Here is a 6932-nt window from a genome sequence, read left to right on the forward strand (position 1 = left end):
AACTACAGATGAAACTGAAGCAGTATTTAAAAAAAAAAAAATCCAGCCAAAAAAAGCCCTCATCTGGATGGCTTCAGGGAAGTTTTACAGAACATTCAAAGAATTAATACCAATCTGCCTCAGACTATTCCAAAAAATTCAAGAGGAAGGAACACTTACAAGTTCTTTTGATGAAGCCAGCATTACTGTAATTCGAAAATTAGATAAGGACACTACAAAGAAAAAGTATTACAGGCCAATATCCATGATGAACATAGATGCTAAAATCTTCAACAAAATATTACAAAATCACATTCAGCAATACATTAAAAAGATCATACACATGACCTAGTGGGATTTATTCAGGGGATGCAAGGCTGGTTCAATATCCACAAATCAATAAATGTGATACATCACATAAACAAATTGAAAGGAAAAAACCATGATCATATTAATAGATGCAGAAAAAGCATTTCACAAATTCCAACAACCTTTTTGATAAAAAACACTCAGCAAAGAGGAAAAATAGGCATCATACCTCAACGTAATAAAAGCCTTAGATGACAAACCTATAGCCAACATCATACTCAATGGGCAAATAGCAAAACCACTTCTTCTAAAGAAAAGACCAAGACAAGCATGCCGCCTTTTCACTACCCCTGTTCAACAGAGTTTTGTAAGTACTAACTATAGTGCTCAGACAAGAAGAAGAAATGAAAGGTATCCAAATTGGAAAGGAAGAAATAAAACTGTCATTATTCACAGATGACATGATATTGTTCATAGAAAACCCGAAAGACTCCATCAAAATCTATTATATTTAATAATTGAATTCTGAAGCATAGCAGAATATAAAATTAACTCCCAGGATTATACGGCATTTTTATAAACCAATAATGAACTCAAAGAAAGAGAAATTTTAAAAAAATCCCAGTTACCATTGCAACAATTTAAGATACTTAGGAATAACATGAACTAAAGAGGTAAATAAATAAATAAATAAATAAATAAATAAAACCTGTACTTGGAAAACTGCAGAACGTTGAAAAAGGGATAAAGATATAAACAAATGGAAGAATATACCTTGTTCGTGGATTGGTAGAATCAACATCATTAAAATATCCATACTACCCAAAATGATCTATAGATTCTATGTAATCCTCATTAAAATATCAACAGCACTTTTCACAGACCTAGACCAAACTCTCCAAAAATTAATATGGAATAAAGAAGACCCCAAATAGCCACTGCAATCCTGGGAAAGAAGAACAATTTTAGAGGGATAACAATACCAGATATCAAGCTATCTTATAAAGCCACTGTTCTCAAGTCAACCTGGTACTGGCAGAAGAACAAACATATAGACTAATGGAACAGAACAGAGAACCCAGAAATAGACACTAATATTGACAAAGGAGTCAAGAGCATACAATGGAGAAAGGATATATGCACCTCTATGTTCATAGCAGCACAATTTACCATAGCTAAGATTTGGAAACAGCCTAAGTGCCCATCAACAGATGAGTAGATTAAAAAACTATGGTATAACTGCACAATGGAATACTATGCTGCTGTGAAAAGGAAGGATCTCCTATCATTTGGAACAGCATGATTGGAGCTGGAGAGCATTATGCTAAGCGAAATAAGCCATTCAGAGAAAGATAAATATCACATGATCTCACTCATTTATGGATGGATTATAATGAAAAACATAAACTGATGAACAAAAACAGATCCAGAGACAGAGAAGCATTGATCTAATGCTCAAAACTCAGAGGGAAGGTAGGGGAGGGGTGGAGTTAGGGGGAGAGATCAATCAAAGAACTTGTATGCATGTATGTAAGTGTAACCAATGGACACAGACACCAGGGGATGAGGGCATGAGTAGGGGGGTGGGGCAAAGGGGGATAAGGACACATATGTAATAACTTAATCAATAAAGGAAAAAGTATGTAAAATAAAACACAAAAAAAACTAGATCACCTTCTTACACCATACACAAGATTAAACTCAATATGAATTAAATACTTAAATTTTGGACTCGAGTTCTTTTTCCTGCCCTATTGAGTGGGCACAGCCACAGCTAATTTGTATTGGGTTGAGGTTCCAATACCCCTCTTCTGCAGGAGCGAGGGCCTGTCCCTCGCCCACCTTGTTCATGTGAAATTTGTTTGCAATGACTGCTAGGGGTGTCTGGGCCTCAGTTGTAAGTGCAGGCCTGTACCTCCCAGGACACCCCAGAGCCAACACACCCAGTGGACAGCTTAAGACTACATCAAAACACTACCCAATCACCTCCACAGTGACAGACTGAAATGGCAAACTCAGTAGGCACCAGAGAACTGCTGAAGTAAGTCTGGCACTGTTGGATGGACCTATAAGCTGATCCTCCACTGCCATGAGTGGTGGAAGCCAATCCTTGCAGCAGATCAGCCTGGGGATAAAGCCCTCCCATTGATGTGTTAACAGCAATTAATGTTCAACTACAACAAGAGGGTGTACACAGCCCATATGGGGCTAGAGTGCCCAGCTTGGGTTATCAGGGTGACTGTGCCACTTGACCCTATAAGACATAGCAGCTCTACTAAATACATAGAAACAAACACGAGGAGGTTGCCAAAATGAGGCGATAAAGTAACAAATGAAAGAACAGAACAAAACTTCAAATAAAGAACCAAACAAACTGGAGGCAAGTAATCTACTAGATGCAGAGTTCAAAACACTGGTTATAAGGATACTAACTGAATGTTGTGAGAACCTCAACAGCATCAAAAAGAATGTTAGGCCTGGCCAAGGTGGCTTAGTTTGTTGGGCATTGACCTGGGCATTGATGGATTGCCTGTTTGATTCCTGGTCAGGGCACATGCCGGGTTGTAGGCTTAATCCCTAGTATGGGGCATGTGGGGGAAGCCAATGCTGTGTCACTCTCACATAGATATTTCTCTCTCTTTCCTTCTTCCTTCCTCTCTGTCTAAAAATAAACTTTAAAAAAAATCTTTAAAAATGAAGAATCAGTCAGAAAGGAAGGATATACTACCTGAAATAAAGAATAATTTATAGGCTGAAACCGGTTTGGCTCAGTGGCTAGAGCGTCGGCCTGCGGACTGAAAGGTCCCAGGTTCAATTCCGGTCAAGGGCATGTACCTTGGTTGTGGGCACATCCCCAGTGGGGAGAGTGCAGGAGGCAGCTGGTCGATGTTTCTCTCTCATCCATGTTTCTGACTCTCTATCTTTCTCCTTTCCTCTCTGTAAAAACTCAATAAAATATATTTTTTAAAAAAGAATAATTTATAGAGAAACAACAATATAGTAGATAAAGCAAGAATCTAATCGGATATTTGAATATAAGGAAGCAAAAAACATCTAATAGATACAGAAAAAAATAAAAACAATCCAAAACATGAGGATAGTGTATGGAGCCCCTGGGACAACTTCAAGCACACCAACATTCCCCTCATGATGGTGCTGGAAGGAGAAGACTGAGAACAAGGAATTGATAAGTTATTTGAAAAAAATAATTACAGGAAACTTCTCTAACTTTGTGAAGGAAACAGACATACAAGTCCAAGAAACACAGAGTCTCAAACAAGATGAACCCAAAGAGGTCCACGCAAAGACACAACATCATTAAATGCCAAATTTTAAAGATAGAGAATTTTAAAAGAAGCGAGAGAAAAAAATAGTTACCTACAAGGAAGCTCCCATAAGACTGTCAGCTGATTTCTGAAAAGTAACATTGCAGGCAATAAATTTTCAAAGTGATAAAAAACAAGAACTTACAACTAAGATTACTCTATCCAGAAAAGATATCATTTAGTATGAAAGGACAGATATAGAGCTTCCTAAACAAGAAAAAGCGAAAAGAGTTTGTCACCACAAAACTAGTATTATATGGAATGTTAAAGGCCATTCTTTAAGAAGATAAAAAATATGAACAATAAAGTGGCAATAAATACAAATTTGTCAATAATTGAATCTACAAAAAAATGAATAAGCAGAACAGAAACAAACTCATAGATACAGATTAGTTTTTGTTGTCTGCCAGATAGAAGGGGAGTTGGGATGATGAATGAAAAAGGTGAAGGGTTTAAGAAGTACAAATTGGTTGTATAGAATAGTCATGGGGATGTGTTGGCTTCTGCCATCTCTCAAGGCAACAAAGTTTCAATTATAGAAGGTAAATAAACCCCAGATACCTGCTTCCAGTTGCCATGGCCATGGAGCTGGAAAGAATAAAAAAAAAGGGAAAGGCTGGGAGCTTCGGTTGCCGGGGGGTTTGGCCAGCCTGAAAACAGCCACCATCCCCTCACCCAGGCTGGCCATGCACCCCAGTGGGACCCCCCACCCTGATCCAGGACACCCTTCAGGGCAAACCAGCTGGCCCCCACCCATGCACCAGGCCTCTATCCTATGTAATAAAAGTATATTATGCAAACTGACCCTAACAACAGAAAGACTGGGAATCACTGGTCACTGTGACACACACTGAACACCAGGGGGTAGACGCTCAATGCAGGAGCTTCCCCATGGTGGTCAGAACGCTCCCACAGGGGTACCTCTGCTCAACCACAAGCCAGGATGATGGCTGCCAGCACAGCGGTGGTGGCAGGACCCTCTCCCATCTCCTCAGCAGCACTAAGGATGTCCGACTGCAGCTTAGGTCTGCTCTCTACTGGTAAGTGGACATCCCCTGAGGGTTCCTGGGCTGCCAGAGGGATGTCTGACTGCCAGCTTGTGCCCGATCCCCTTGCAGGTGGATCCCAGACTGCAAGAGGGCATAGGCCAGGCTGAGGGAATTTTTGTGTACCGGGCCTCTAGTACTCAATAATATTGTAATAATTATGTATAGTGTTAGATGGGTACTAGATTTATTGGGGTGACCACTTAATGTGTTATGTAATGTCTAATCATTGGGGTATACACTTGAAACTAATATAATAATGTATGTTACTGAAATTTAGAAATAAACATACTTTAAAAGTAAAAAAAAATGTTAGAATCAGAACCATAAAAATCCTCAAAGAAAACATAGGAAGTAAAATCTCAGGCATTTCTTGTAGCTGTATTATTTTCTAATATGTGTCCTTGGGCAAGTGAAACAAAAGAAAAAATAAACAAATGGGACTACATCAAACTAAAAAATTTTTGCACAGCAAATAAATCATCAAGAAAATGAAAAGACAATTCACTGAATGGGAGAACGTATTTGCAATACATCTAACAAGGGGTTAAAATCCAAAATTTATGAAGAACATAAAAAGAGGACATACAGATTGTTAATAGACATATGCAAAGATGCTCAACATCACTAATTATCAGAGAAATGCAAATTAAAACCACAATGAGGTAACACCTCATACCTGTCAGAATGGCTATCCTCAATAAATCAGCAAGCAACAAGTGCTGGTGAGGGCATGGAGAAAAGGAAAGCCTTGGCACTATTGGTGGGAATGCTGATTGTTGCAGTCAACTGTGGAACACAGTATGGTTTCCTCAAAAAATTAAAAGCAGAACTGCCTTACGACCCAGGAATTCCACTCCTGGGAATTTATCTAAAGAAACCCAGAACACTAATTTGAAAGAATACTTGCACCCCTATGTTCATTGCAGTGTTATGTACAATAGACAAGATTTGGAAGCAGCCCAGTGTTTATCAGCAGATGAGTGAATAACAAAACTGTAATATTTATACAATGGAATACTATTCAATCATAAAAAGTAAGGGGAGATTAACCTTTACAACAGCATGGATGGAACTGGAGAACATTATGCTAGGTGCAATAAGTCAATGAAAGAAAAGTACCATATGGTTTCACTCATATGTGGAATTTAATGAACAAAATGAACTAACAAACAAAATAGAAATGGACTCATTAAGAGTTGTCAAACTGAGGAGGAGGGTATGGATGTATTGAGGGGATACAAGGGGAGAGGGGAGAAAGAGAAAGAAAACTTGCCCTGGACCTGGGCTTATAGTCCAGGATACCTACTGCAACTGGCCCCCTGCTCTGCCACTACCACCTGGACCCCAAGTGCTTTACCAAGAGGTGACAACAGATTCCAGAAGCCAAAAAAAAAAAAAAAAACACTGCCAACCCCAGACAGTGTCCAGCAAAGTATCTGTGGTTCTGGCCTACAGTGGTGACCTGGATACCTACTGCATTCTCCTGTGGCTGCAGGAACAAGGCTATAATGTTATTGCCTGCCTGGCCAAAATCAGTAAGAATGAAGACTTTGAGGAAACCAGCAAAGGTGCTAAATCTTGGGGACAAGCAGGTGTTCATCAAGGATGTCAGCAAAGAGTTTTTGAAGTTCCTCTGCCCTGCCATCCAGTCTAGTGCACTGTAGAGGACTGCTTCCTTCTGGGCACCTCTCTGGCCAGGCTCTGCATCCCCACAAACAAGTAGAGATACACCAGTGAGAGGGAGTCAAGTATGTGTCCCAAGGTGCCATGGGAAGGGGAAATAACCAGATCTGTTTTAAGCTAACCTGATACTCACTGACCCCCCAGATTAAGGTCATCACTCCGTAGAGGATGCCTGAGTTCTGAAACCAGGTCCAGAAATGCAATGATCTAATCCTATCTAATAAAAGACGAAAAGGGTAATTAACCATACCTCCGCTATGCCTACCATTGGCTAATCAGGGCGATATGCAAATTAACTGCCAACAAAGATGGCAGCAGGCAGCCACGCATCTAAAGCGAACATGAGGCTTGCTTGCTCCAGTGATGGAGGAAGCCAAGGTTCCCCACCTGCCACCGCCTGGCACTGAGCTCCAGAAGTAACAATGTTTCAATTATGGAAGCTAAACAAACCCCAGATACCTGCTTTCAGCCTGCCGCAGCCTCAGAGCTGGGAGCGCCAGTGACGGCAACAATGTTTCAATTATAGAAGGTAAATAAATCCCAGAATAAAAAAAAAGCAACAAAGGAGAGACTGAGAGGTTTAGCA

At 40.0% G+C, this 6932-nt stretch overlaps 1 pseudogene; it reads left to right on the forward strand.

Annotated features, from left to right (window-relative positions):
* LOC102765121 overlaps positions 1-6932 on the forward strand; it is an 11567-nt pseudogene that overhangs the window by 2883 nt on the left and 1752 nt on the right.

Source organism: Myotis davidii, unplaced genomic scaffold (assembly GCF_000327345.1).
Source record: "Myotis davidii unplaced genomic scaffold, ASM32734v1 scaffold1539, whole genome shotgun sequence".
In the NCBI taxonomy this organism is placed as follows: domain Eukaryota; kingdom Metazoa; phylum Chordata; class Mammalia; order Chiroptera; family Vespertilionidae; genus Myotis; species Myotis davidii.